Source organism: Lathyrus oleraceus, chromosome 5 (assembly GCF_024323335.1).
Source record: "Lathyrus oleraceus cultivar Zhongwan6 chromosome 5, CAAS_Psat_ZW6_1.0, whole genome shotgun sequence".
In the NCBI taxonomy this organism is placed as follows: Eukaryota; Viridiplantae; Streptophyta; class Magnoliopsida; order Fabales; family Fabaceae; genus Lathyrus; species Lathyrus oleraceus.
In genome coordinates, this window is record NC_066583.1 from 8,968,105 (window position 1) to 8,982,080 (window position 13,976).

Sequence of the window (13,976 nt, forward strand, 5' to 3'; positions counted from 1 at the left end):
AGAAGGAAAGACAAACATTTTCTGCTTATGGGGCTGACTCTATATTGAGAGATTAGACACCCGACATTTGCTTGGGACGATCTACTGGAGAGATATATATCACCATTAGCAGGAGACAACAAACAAAAGATATATGGCAAAAAAATGCAATCATGAATATCTGAATGTTGAAAGTATGCATGAATATGCGTGATTTATGTTTGATGAATGCTGACAAAACAAACATATCTAACACAAACAGGCCCAGCAATCAAACGCCTGGTACTACACTTCCAGAGGGAAAAAACTCCAAAGAAATCCAACTGGAGAGACAATCTACTGGAGATCTTCATGCTAAAAGCAAAGATCTGCTGAAAAACAGAAGATCAGAGATGTCAAAGAAATCACAAAATCTCTGAGTGATGGATCATCAATCAACCTAACTAGGGAACAGAAGTTCACAACAGGCAGAAACTGCCACAAAGACAAATCTGTTGGGGAAATGGAGAAATCCCGAGATTTCTGCAGGGGATCCTCAGTATCAACTGGGAAACAAGAGTTCACTGCACAAGCAAGATCTGCTGAAGAAAACAGAACACACAAGTAGAATCTTGCCGCACAAGCAACTCTACTGGGGACACTGTCAGCCACTTCATTGGGGATAAACCCACTGAGGGGAAATAGATCACACAAGTAGATTCTGCCACAAGCCACTCTACCGAGGATCAAAAGCATCAGGAAATCACCAAGTCTAAGGATGATAGATCACCAACCAATCCCACTAGGGAACAGAAGTTCACAACGGGCAGAAACTGTCACAAAAGCAACCCTGGTGAGGATACCAACTCTGTTGGGGATACTGCAGGGAAGTCATGAAACTTCTGCAGGAAACATCACAGACACAATCCACCGTAACACAAATTTACCGGGGAATTATCTGAGGAAGAGAAGGAGAATTGGGGATCAACCACCAAACGCTGAACCTTCTAAGAGGAAACCAACAACTACTGAGGAGGAAATAATCACTGCTCTACTGAAGGGACAAGAGGTGAAAACCTCAACAAGCACTCTGATGGGGAGAGATAACATAAATGAAGTACATCATACCATCAACTCTGCTGGCGACTTTACTGAGGAAACAACCGAAGTACCGGGATATCAACCCACCAACTACCGAATCTTCCAAAAGGAAAGCACCCATGCTGGGGAGAGAAAAATGTTGGTGAGGATTGTGAAGTTCTCAACAAACACTCTGCTTAGGGAACAAAATCTCAACAAAATCCCTGCTTAAGGAACAACCCTAACAACAATCTGGAGAAAGATGATACAACCATGCCAGGAATATGAACAAATGCCTTACCCTGTTGGAAATCATGCCACCCGTGGGAGAGCACTGAGGAATTCTTAGGTATCCTTTTATCATTATGAATGTTCACTTTGTTTAAAACAATAATTCGAAAAAAAATTATTTGTTTAAATAATGACATTTTATCAATTAAAACATGCAAAACATTTGTTGAATTGAAACAAATAAGAGTGCAAATAATTGGATAAAAGCTCAAATTTATTTCATGGAATGGTAGCCTGCAAATGGCAAGACTCCATAGATCTGTACAAATTTGAAATCAGTGATATATATTGGAAGAGGGCTACATTGAACATAATGACCATTTCTCTACCAATTTGAATCTCGATGTATTCGAAGCTTCAGTTGACGACGAATCGAGAATCTCTAACGAAAAGACAGCTTGTGGAACAGAAAGTATTGTCAGGATGCAGTTACCTGCCAAATCCCTAATTTTTGCCTAGATTTCCCCAGGGTGAGGTACTCAATCTAGCGGGATGCAAATATTCTTTTTTCAATGTCTCTAACTTTTGCCTGGATCGCCCTTTCGGGTTCTCCACCGAGACGCTCATTTTTGCCTAAGCCGCCCTTTCGGGTTTTCAACTTAGTGAGCTATTCTGTTTTTCTTTTACTCTTTTTTTTAGGCAAAGTATTTCTTGACTGCATCTGAATTCACAGGACGAGTGAACTCCTCCTCATCCATTGTTGTGAGCATCAAAGCTCCGCCTGAAAAGGCTCTCTTAACAACATATGGACCTTCATAGTTTGGAGTCCACTTGCCCCTGGAATCGGGCGCAAAAGACAAGACTTTCTTGAGCACGAGGTCACCTTCTCGGAACACACGAGGCGTGACCTTCTTATCGAATGCTTTCTTCATTCTCTGCTGATATAACTGACCATGACACATGGCAGTCAATCGCTTCTCTTTAATCAAATTCAGTTGGTCATAACGACTCTGAATCCATTCAGCATCAGTCAACTTGGCTTCCATCAAGACTCTCATTGATGGGATCTCCACCTCTACTGGGAACACAACCTCCATGCCGTAAACAAGAGAGAAAGGGGTTGCCCCTGTTGAAGTGCGGACAAATGTACGATATCCATGCAAAGCAAATGGCAGCATCTCATGCCAATCTTTGTACGTAACAACCATCTTCTGGATAATCGTCTTGATATTCTTGTTAGCAGCTTCAACAGCCTCATTCATCTTTGGTCTGTAAGGAGAGGAATTATGGTGTGCAATCTTGAACTCAGCGCACAACTCTTCCATCATCTTATTATTCAAGTTAGATCCATTATCAGTAATGATTTTATCTGGCACACCATAACGGCAAATAAGCTGATTCTTGATAAACTTCACGACCACCTGCCTGGTCACATTCGCATACGAAGCGGCTTCAACCCATTTGGTGAAGTAATCAATTGCTACGAGAATAAACCTGTGTCTGTTGGACGCTTTCGGTTCAATCATGCCAATCATGTCGATTCCCCACATAGAGAAAGGCCATGGTGATGAAATCACATTCAGAAGTGTCAGAGGAATATGAATCTTATCTGCGTAAATCTGACACTTGTGGCATTTCTTCACATATTTGTAGCAGTCAGACTCCATTGTCAGCCAATAGTAGCCTGCTCTCAACATCTTTCTAGCCATGGCATGTCCATTGGAATGAGTACCAAATGAACCCTCATGGACCTCAGTCATCAACAGGTTTGCTTCGTGTCTATCCACGCATCTGAGAAAAACCATGTCAAATTTTCTCTTATACAGCACTTCACCACTGAGGTAGAAACTGCCTGACAACCTTCTTAAAGTTTTCCTGTCTTTCACAGATGCCCCAGGCGGGTAGACCTGGTTCTGGAGGAAATTCTTGATATCAAAATACCAAGGCTTGTCATCATTCACTTCTTCAACTGCAAACACGTGAGCTGGTCTATCCAAGCGCATCACGGTGATGTTGGGAACTTCATTCCAATACTTGACCACAATCATTGAAGCAAGCGTAGCAAGTGCATCTGCCATCCGATTATCCTCTCGAGGAATATGATGAAAGTCAACTTCTGTAAAGAACGTTGAAATCCTCCTCGCATAATCTCTATACGGGATGAGACCTGGCTGATTTGTCTCCCATTCTCCCTTGATCTGGTTGACAACCAAGGCCGAATCACCATACACATCAAGATGCTTGATCCTCAGATCAATACATTCTTCTAATCCCATAATACAAGCTTCGTACTCAGCCATATTATTCGTGCATTTGAAAGTTAGCCTTGCTGTAAACGGAATATGCGTGCCATGAGGAGTAATGATTACTGCCCCAATTCCATTTCCATATTGATTTACAGCGCCATCAAACACCATCGTCCATCTGGAACCAATCACAATCTTTCATTTTCAAATACAGAATCTCCTCATCTGGGAATTCGTACTGAACAGACTGATGATCTTCGATCGGCTGGTGCGCTAAATGGTCAGCCAAGATACTACCTTTGATAGCTTTCTGAGCTCGATACTCGATATCATACTCAAACAACAACATCTGCCAACGGGAAATCCTCCCAGTTAAAGCAGGCTTCTCGAATATATACTTGATTGGATCCATTCTAGATATCAACCAAGTTGTATGATTTATCATGTACTGGCGCAAACGCTTAGCAGCCCAAGCCAAAGCACAACACGTCTTCTCAAGAATTGAGTATCGAGACTCACAATCAGTAAACTTCTTATTGAGGTAGTAGATAGCAGATTCTTTCTTCCCTGATTCGTCTTGCTGACCGAGTACACAACCCATCGAGTCCTCAAGAACAGTCAAATACATGATCAGAGGTCTTCCTTCTACAGGCGGAGACAAGATCGGAGGTTCAGACAGATACTCTTTGATACTGTCGAAAGCCTTCTGGCAATCCTCGGTCCAATCATGACCCTGATCTTTCCGGAGGAGCTTGAATATCGGCGCACATGTGGCAGTCATGTGGGATATAAATCTGGAAATATAGTTCAAGCGACCAAGTGTCGCGTTACGCGAAAAACCGGCGGGAAAAGAAGAACAACAGAGCCGCCACCGTGCGTTATTTATCCCAAAAGAGGGAAAGGAAACGCTCGAAGTAAACCTGGAAAAGAACATGGTCTCGCGACCAAAGAGAATGGGTTCGGGAGTGGGTTATGCGAAGGGAAGGTATTAGCACCCCTACGCATCCGTAGTACTCTACGGGATCCACACACAAAAGGAAGGAATATTGGTTGCTAAACACTGCTCAAACACACACACACTGGCTGAAAGAGACACAAGAAACTGACTGAAACTGACTCGGCAGGATATCGCATCCTGGGCCTACTTAGTCTATCAGGCATAGACATCAGAGTCGAAGTAGTTCGGACTGGGGAGACAACACATGCTCGCTAGGATGTCGCATCCTATGCATACGTATCTTCTCGGACGAGAGAAGAATCAGAGCATTCGTAGCTCGGCTGACACGCACACAAACAAACAAGACACACACAGGCAAACGTGGAGCCCGAATGCCAATCACTGGACTTACATCAGCATCCGAACCAGAAAACACACACAGGAAACCAACTGCCAATCGCTGGACTTATGTCGGACTCCAACCAGAACACACACAAGGGTGGTTAAGACACAAAGGGTGAAAAAGAAAAAAGGGCGCCCGCAGAGATCAGCTCAATCTCCTGCCTACATACTTCATCTGGTATGAAGATCAGGGCGATGTAGTTCCCCTACGCAGGGAAAAAGGATCTAGCCTAACCAGATAACAGAGGGAGACACAACTCTAGGGAGACTACGACTCGAGCCTAGATGTTGTCATGCAAAATCAACCCTAAGTTAAGGTTTCTAGCTAAATGGCACAAGGGCCATCCTATCCTAAACATGGCATGCACAGGAAGCAAGCCACACACACACTTAACTTGCACAGGAAGCAAGTCAAGCACAAACTGTCTTGCACAGGAAGCAAGTCTAAACTAGCCCTAATCAGCAAATCAAACAAACACAAGCACAAATAGCACACACTATATACACACAAGAGGCTCACACAAGGGTTAGGTTTTAGTCGAGGGGTCATATCAACCTCAACAAACAAACCTCTGGAACTGGATAAGTGTGCTCTTAACCTTGACATTGAGAGCCAAGGTGAAGCAGATGAAAGGAGATGAGGGGTGTGCCTCATTGCTCTTATCCCTGGCCAGGGAGAGCATTTCAATATCAGAATGTGTGGGAGTTCAGAATGGGGGAACTCTATCCACAAATTGGACTCTATAGATCTTTGGGCTTTTACCCACTATGCATCAACACAGGCAGTGTGAGCAATGTGAGTGACACACAGACTAGCAGGGGATAGGTTTCTTATCCCTTGGGTTCTGCCAATTGCCTCTTCACTTAGGAGGACTTTGCATATGTGCAGGGACAAATTAAACATACACAAACATTGCCTCTTAAGGAGGACTTCAGCCAGTTGCCTGGCCAAGTAACAGGCCAGGTCTTCCAGACTATATGAAGAAAAAGGAATTATACCTCAAAGCAAGTTGCTATTTAAAGCAAAGCAAAGCAAGTTCAGAGAACTAAGCAACTAATGGTACCTGAAATAGTCAAACAGATCAGTACACCATTCAAAAGCAAAACAAAGGGAAACAGACATTAATAGTTAGTTAGAAACCAATGAATGTGCAAGGCACAAAGCTCAAGCCACCTACAAAACAACAAGTTAGTCAATGATACTTAAGCAAACTCAATCAAAGAGAAATGGTCTCATTGGTCATTTGTGGCTTAACCTGAAAACAAGAACTCAAACATAAGCCACAGGACCACTAGGACAAGCCTAGGGTCAAAAATGAATGAGAAAGTCAAAACAGCAAGCAATGCCCAATCAAAATCAAATTCAAACATTTAGGAAGCAAACCCAATTGGTTTCATGTTCATATCATGCATCATCATCAATTCATAAGCAAAAGAAGTCAAAGCATGGCAAATGATAGCTCATAGAAGTCAACAGAAAGACTTGCATCAAAAGTCAACTCAAACATTTCCAAAAATCACCAAATAAATCATGATCAATCCTAACACATAGCATGGTAAGCATGTCAAATTTCATCTCATTTGGACAAGTGGAAGGCAGACAATGAAAATCAGAAAGTCAAAGCAATTTCGAACATGCTCAAAGAAGTCAACCAAACATGCATCAACTTGAAAAATTCATAAATCAGAGAGGGCATATGATAAATGAATGGGACTAAAACCATGTCAAATTTCAGGATGTCTAGTTATCTCATGTAAAATTTCATGTCCATCTAATAAAGTATGAGGATTTCACAAATGAAATGGCAACATGCATCACATAAGGTCAACATTTTGGTCAAACAGGGGAGAAAATCTCAAACAAATGGAAAATGGCACAAATAAATCCAAGAAAAATCATGTGCAAACTAGACATACAAGAGTAGGTTCATACAAAAAATCAATCCATTTGGAGGTCAAGAAGCATGGTATCAAAAATCAACAAGTTACACATCAATGGTGTGACACAAATTGTCACACCCTACTTCAAAAATTCACAACTCACAATCCAAAAATGAGAAAATCACAAACTTTACATCAAAATAAACATGAATGTGTCTAGTTTGTGCTCAAAAAGTTTCAGGGCCATTGGATAATGCATCACAATTTCACAAAGGAATTGGCAAGATGTACAAAAATTGGGCACATGAACAAAACCCTAATGCCATTTAAAATCTACTCATCCAAAAAATCAGCAAAAATCATGATAAAAAACTAGGGATCATGATGAAGATAATGCAAAAATTCCCACGAGAAATGGATTTAAAATGAATGAATTATGATTTTTGCAAGCAAGCCATGCTAAATGAAATAAAAATGAGAAAAAAAATGGATTAATTTGATTTAATAAAACGGGAATGGCATAAGTGTAATTATGGGGTTCATTTAACAAAACGGTGCCGTTTTGGGCACGGCCAGGAAATAACATGATTGGTTCATGGACCAACAGTGCCATGCAGTACGTGGGACAGAAGGAAATCTGGGCATGGCTTTCAAAAATTAGGGTTCATGAAGAACAGCAACAACATTCATCACTCCAAATCGAGCTCACCAAATTTTTTTCCAGAAATGGCAATTGAATACACAGACATGATCAGCAAGCAATGACAAACACGAATCCATCATCAATTTCCATTAAAACATCATACAAGTCGTGAATCGAGCAGAAATACAATTCATCACCAAACTTCATTTCAACATAACTCAAGAAATAACCAACCATTTCATGCGATTCAAAGCTTAAAATACTCATGGAATGGAGATCTACAAGAAGCATATCATGGATTTGAGAAATTAGAGATTTGAAAATTTACTTGATTCTGAAGAAATGAGTGCAGCAGTGGTTGTTTGGTCTCCAATGGTTGAAACAGGTGCACTTTAGGCTTCTACAAGATGGAAGGAGGAAGAATCTTTGTTCATCGAAGCTTGTTTTTGCTTGACCATAACTCTACCATGGATGATGTTTTGAAAACCAGTCGGGCAAAAGCTTCTTACAGATGGTGAAATGAGGTTGCAATGGGTTCACAATGTTGTTTGGATGATGAAACAATCAAATCTGGCTCGTGGCCTTTGGAGTTTTTTTGACAGATTTTGGAAATGGTAAGAAAATGGATTTTGAGAGAGTGAGTGAAATTTCTGTGTTTGTGTGGCTGCTAGGGTTACCAAATGCTCAAAAAAATGGTTTTTATGTGTTGTTTAAGTTTTGTTTAATGAGATGCTAAGCATGTTTTGCTTAATGAAGCAAATTGCTAAGTTGCCAAATTTGACCATGTGGGATGATGCATAAGCAAAGACCACGAATTGGGCCTTCCAACAAGTCATAAATATCATTTCAGATCACATTTGAATGGTAAAAGTGTTTGGAAATGGTTAATTGGAAAGTTCAATTTTTCACCTCACTTGAAAATAAATCCATGTAGGTTCAAAAATGCCATTTTGATTGGTAATGTTTTGGTGCATGAAAGTTATATTTTTGGAAAGAGGAGGTTAAATATGACTTGTTGGAAAAAACCTCACCAAATTTGGCCAAATGGTTTGAGAGATATGGCCTTTTGAAGTTCAAAAATTTTTGAGATTGATTTGATCATAACTTGCCAACCATACATGGGAATTGAGAGTTCTTGGACTTTTTGGAAATGGGAGAACAAGATCTTCAACTTTCATGTTGGGCAAAAATTCATTTGAAGCTTGTATCATGATGTAAGTTTAAGCTCAAGAAGTTTCCATTTTTGGCAGTTAAAATTACAGGTCCAGTTTCTATTTTTGGAAATTTTCTGTTTGGCTTCAAATTCTTCAATGATGTTGTTTGCCATGATATATGAGGCCTATTTGGACATGAATAAGCTCTCTCAAACCAAATCCATCCATCAAAACCATAAAATCAATCACAGTTGACCAAGTTTGACTTTTTAGGGTTTCTGACTGATTGTGCATTGACTGATGACCTCTGAGCATCCAATCCTTGACCAAAACACTTCAAATGGACCCCCAAGTCATGTGAACATGTTGGACCAAACCTAGGGCCTTGGCTCAATGAGAAACACACTTGCTTGCTTGGTTGACTGATCTCCTGATCAGTTTGACCTAATTTCTTGACTTGCTTGCACTTGAGGCAAATGGGACAATGCAATGCTATGCAGTGGACCATGATATGCTATGACCTAATATGAGAATGTATGTACAATGATAGGTGCAAATTTGAGGTGCTACAGCTGCCCCTATTCAATCAGCTGGGAACCCGAACGGATGATAGCAATGGCTGTCAGACTTTCAGGGTAAACAGGGATTGAATACCAAAGAACCGTAGAAATTTGCACCATACAGGGATCCACCAATGGAAACGTCCACTGGGATCTGATACTTATTACTGAGTATTTTGTTTTTGTTTTCAAAGGGTACGGCCACATCCAGACATCACAACGACGATGAATGAGAAAAGAAATCACAACTAGATGCCAACGGACAACTAGGAAAAACTCAACGTTACCAAAACCAACGGAGAGGTAACCAGACATTAATGAATGACTGGAAAAGATGCAACCATACGTCAACGGACGACATGGGAAAAACTCAACGTTTACCAAGACCAACGGAGAGGTAACCAGACATTAATGAATGACTGGAAAAGATGCAACCATACGTCAACGGACGACATGGGAAAAACTCAACGTTTACCAAGACCAACGGAGAGGTAAATCCACATGGGGACAGGTACAACTAGACGTCATAGGACGAATAGGAAAAACTCGACGTTTATCGACACCAACGGAGAGGAGGAATACTTCACTAGGGAAGAAGGACACAACCAAATCATCAACGGATGATCGGGAAAAACTCGACGTTTATCGACACCAACGGAGAGGAGGAATACTTCTTCGATTTGAAAATCGGAAATTGGCTTGAACGCCACTTCGGTCTGAATACCGGAAAATTGGCCTGAGTGCCATAAGTACATCGACCTGATCGTCGGAAACTCCTTCGGTCTGAATACCGGAAAATTGGCCTGAGTGCCATGAGTATATCGACCTGATCGTCGGAAACTCCTTCGGTCTGAATACCGGAAAATTGGCCTGAGTGCCATAAGTACATCGACCTGATCGTCGGAAACTTCTTCGGTCTGAATACCGGAAAAAACATGAGACATATTATCTATAGCCGTCAAAACGTAGATAATACACTCGCATGGAAGATTATCCATAACCGGGTTGTAGGTTGTTAAATGAATAATCGACCGACATCATCCTGAAGAGAGCGAAAGCAAACTTGTTAAAGGATGGACATTCGATTCCACAAGGAATACGAATCTTACTCGACTGGGGAGGACGACTTCGACCCAAGAGCGCATGAGACATATTATCTATAGCCGTCAGAACGTAGATAATACACTCGCATGGAAGATTATCCATAACCGGGTTGTAGGTTGTTAAATGAATAATCGACCGAAAACATCCTGAAGAGAGCGAAGGCAAACTTGTTAAAGGATGGACATTCGATTCCACAAGGAATACGAATCTTACTCGACTGGGGAGGACGACTTCGACCCAAGAGCGCATGAGACATATTATCTATAGCCGTCAGAACGTAGATAATACACTCGCATGGAAGATTATCCATAACCGGGTTGTAGGTTGTTAAATGAAATAATCGACCGAAAACATCCTGAAGAGAGCGAAGGCAAACTTGTTAAAGGATGGACATTCGATTCCACAAGGAATACGAATCTTACTCTGCTGGAGATAACAATCGAAAGATTGACCAAAGAGTGCATGAGATATATTATCTATAGCCGTCAAAACGTAGATAATAACCTCGCATGGAAGATTATCCATAACCGGGTTGTAGGTTGTTAGATGGATAAACGACCGAAAAGAAAGGCATCAGGGTACCAGGCTAGGTATGCAAAAGACGACCAATCAAAAGAGGATAAAGTTGCTTACTCGGAGCAAGTATCCAAAAAGAAGGGGAAGACCCAATGGGGACAATACTGCTTGATCAAGGCAAGTATCCAGAGGGGAAAGAATATCAATATCACAAACCGGATACTGATAACTGCAAAGAGGGGATTACATCTACCGGTTAGTAGGCAGAAAACCACGGAAAAGTAACCAGTCATCGATAGGATGAGCACAAAGGGTTAACTCCAACAAGGGGATGAAAGTATGGGATTTTACAACTACCAGCTAGTGGGTAGAAAACCACAAAGATAGGACTTACAACTACCGGTTTGTAGGTAGAGGCCACCAAATTCTGCTGAGGATGAGATGAATGAGTGCCGGCTAGTGAGCAATTATTCATTTATGCCCCAGGGAAGCACAAGAGACAGCCAATAGGAAGCCAATTTAGGATCGATCCAAAAAGGCAGACTGAAACAAGACTCATCCTAATGAGGAAAGAACTCAATAGGGACAACCCATCCTGTGTAGGGAGGGAACGGAAGCAACCGTCATCCACGAGGATGTATCTCAGTGGGGAAATGGTAGGAAAGGATAGACACTTTCTGCTTAAGGGGTTGGCTCTACATGGAGAGATCAAACACACCCAACTCTGCTAGGAGGATCTACTGGAAAGATCTGTATTACCAAATAGCAGGAGGCAAACATCAACAGATACACGGCAACAGCTGCAACATGAGTATCCAAATGCTATGATTATGCATGTATGCGTTCTACCTAAAATGTATGATGAATGCTGACAAACAGACATGCTCAACACGCAGGTCCGGGAATCAACCATCCGGAGGGAAAACCAGAGTCCTCATCCTGCAGGGGAGGAAGAGCCACAAGAGGCTTCCGGAGGGATCGTCAGTCGCAACCGGAGAACAGAGTTCAACATACAGGCGTACGCGCCACAACAACTCGTGATGAAAATCAGAGATACCGAGAAGCAACCAGATCTCTGATGAGGATAAATAGGCATAGAGAAAGCTCATCATGCCAACAACTCCACTGAGGGATCTATCTGAGGGAATGCCGGATTACGGGGACGTCGATCCACCAGATACTGAACCCTTCAAAGAAAAACAACCATGCTGGGGGAGAGAGGAAGACTGCTCTGCTAGAGAGAGGAAAGTTGAAGTCTTCAGTAAACACTCTGTTAGGGGAGCTGCCCCACAATAATGTCCGAAACAACAAACTCGCTGGGGATGCCCCATGATAAGGCTCAAACAGCACTCTACTGGGGATGCCCCACAATATAGCTAACAGGGATTTGGAGGAAGAATCTGTACTGCCGGGGACGTGAAGATGAACAACTTCAACCAACACTGCACTGAGCAAACTTGCTGAGGAGAGACCGTACGAGGTTCTGCAGGACAAAGATACAGTCATGCTCGAGATACGAACAATATATCTTACCTGTTGGTAATCATACCACCCTCGGGAGAGCACTGTGGGTCTCCTAAGTATTCTTCCATCATTGTGAATGTTCACTTTGTTAAAGAACAATTTTTTTGTAAAATTTGTTTATTTTGAAAACAATGATACCTTATCAATTAAAAAAATGCAAAACATTTGTTGAGTTGAAACAAATAAGAGTGCAAATAATTGGATAAAAGCTCAAATTGATGTGATGGAATGGTAGTCTGCAAAGGGCGAGACTCCATAGATTTGTACAAGTTTGAAATCGGTGATATATATTGGAAGAGGACTACATTGAACATAATGACCTTTCCTCTACCATTCCGAATTTTCGATGTATTCGGAGCTTCAGTCGACGACGAATCGAGAATCCCTGACGGATGACAGATATAGAGTACAGTTTTGTCGAGATGCAGTTACTTGCCCAATCCCTAATTTTTGCCTAGATTGCCCTAGTGTGAGGCGTTCAATCTAGCGGGATGTAAATTCTCTTTTTTCCAATGTCTCTAACTTTTGCTTGGATCGCCCTTTCGGGTTTTCAATCCACCGAGACGCTCCTTTTTGCCTAAGTCGCCCTTTGGGGTGTTCGACTTAGCGAGCTTTTGCTTTTTTTTGTTTGTTTTAGGCGAAGTATTTCTTGACTGCATCGGGAATTCACAGGACGAGTGAACTTCTTCATCCATTGTTGTAAGTGTTAAAGCACCGCCTGAAAAGGCTTTCTTGAAAACATATGGACGTTTCATAGCTTGGGGTTCACTTGCCCCTGGAATCGGGCACGAAAGACAAGACTTTCTTGAGCACAAGGTCCCTCGGAACACACGAGGCTTGATCTTCTTGTCGAATGCTTTCTTCACTCTCTGCTGATATAACTTGACCATGACACATGGCAGTTGATCTCTTCTTTTCGATCGAATTCAGCATCAGTCAACTAGGGACTTTGAGGGTGCTATTTTCTTTTGTTTTCTTTTTATTTTGCTTTTGATTTCTTTTGATTTTGCACCCTCTCTTTCTTTGTTTTTTTTTTTTGATTGATTTTTCTTCTTCTTTTCTTTTTTTTCTTTTTTTTTTTTTGATTAATGCCCCAGTTGGCTGTTCTGCTGATTCTCGAGATGCAGCTGAGTGTGATCTTCTTTTCTTGCTCAAGAAGTCGGGAAATCTCGTTAGGAATCCCTTCAACATCATCTTCTTCCGCTTCGAATACAGGGAATTCAAAATTGGGAGATGACGTCCGATCATTATGTTCAATGGGTTTGAGAAACAACCTGCATAAAGATTTTGAGTATAAAAAGCACTTTGAAAATCAAACAAGACAATCGTTATGCAGATGAAAAGATTGCTTTTATTCTTGTTTTTAAGGTTTTTTGTGATCACCAATTTCATGCAAAAAGCGAAAAGGGAAAACAATTGGAAAAACAAATGTTTTAACATGAATTTATTTGAATGAAAATATCATTGCACAAAATGTTGCCAACAATGCCATCATTTCTCCTTTTGGCATGGGAGAAGGGTTTTTAAACAAAGTGATTATTACAAAGACTTATGAACAACTGTATGAAAGCCCATAGTGACCCAATTGTGATAGATCCCACCGGGGATGACAACTGTCAGTATTTCTTTGCGTCAGTAGCTTCTGTTTTCTGAACAACCCTTCTGATGAAAAGTCAGCGCCAGCCCAGGACTTGTTATCTTCAAGCTTGATTAACACGGGGACCTAAATCCTCCAAGATC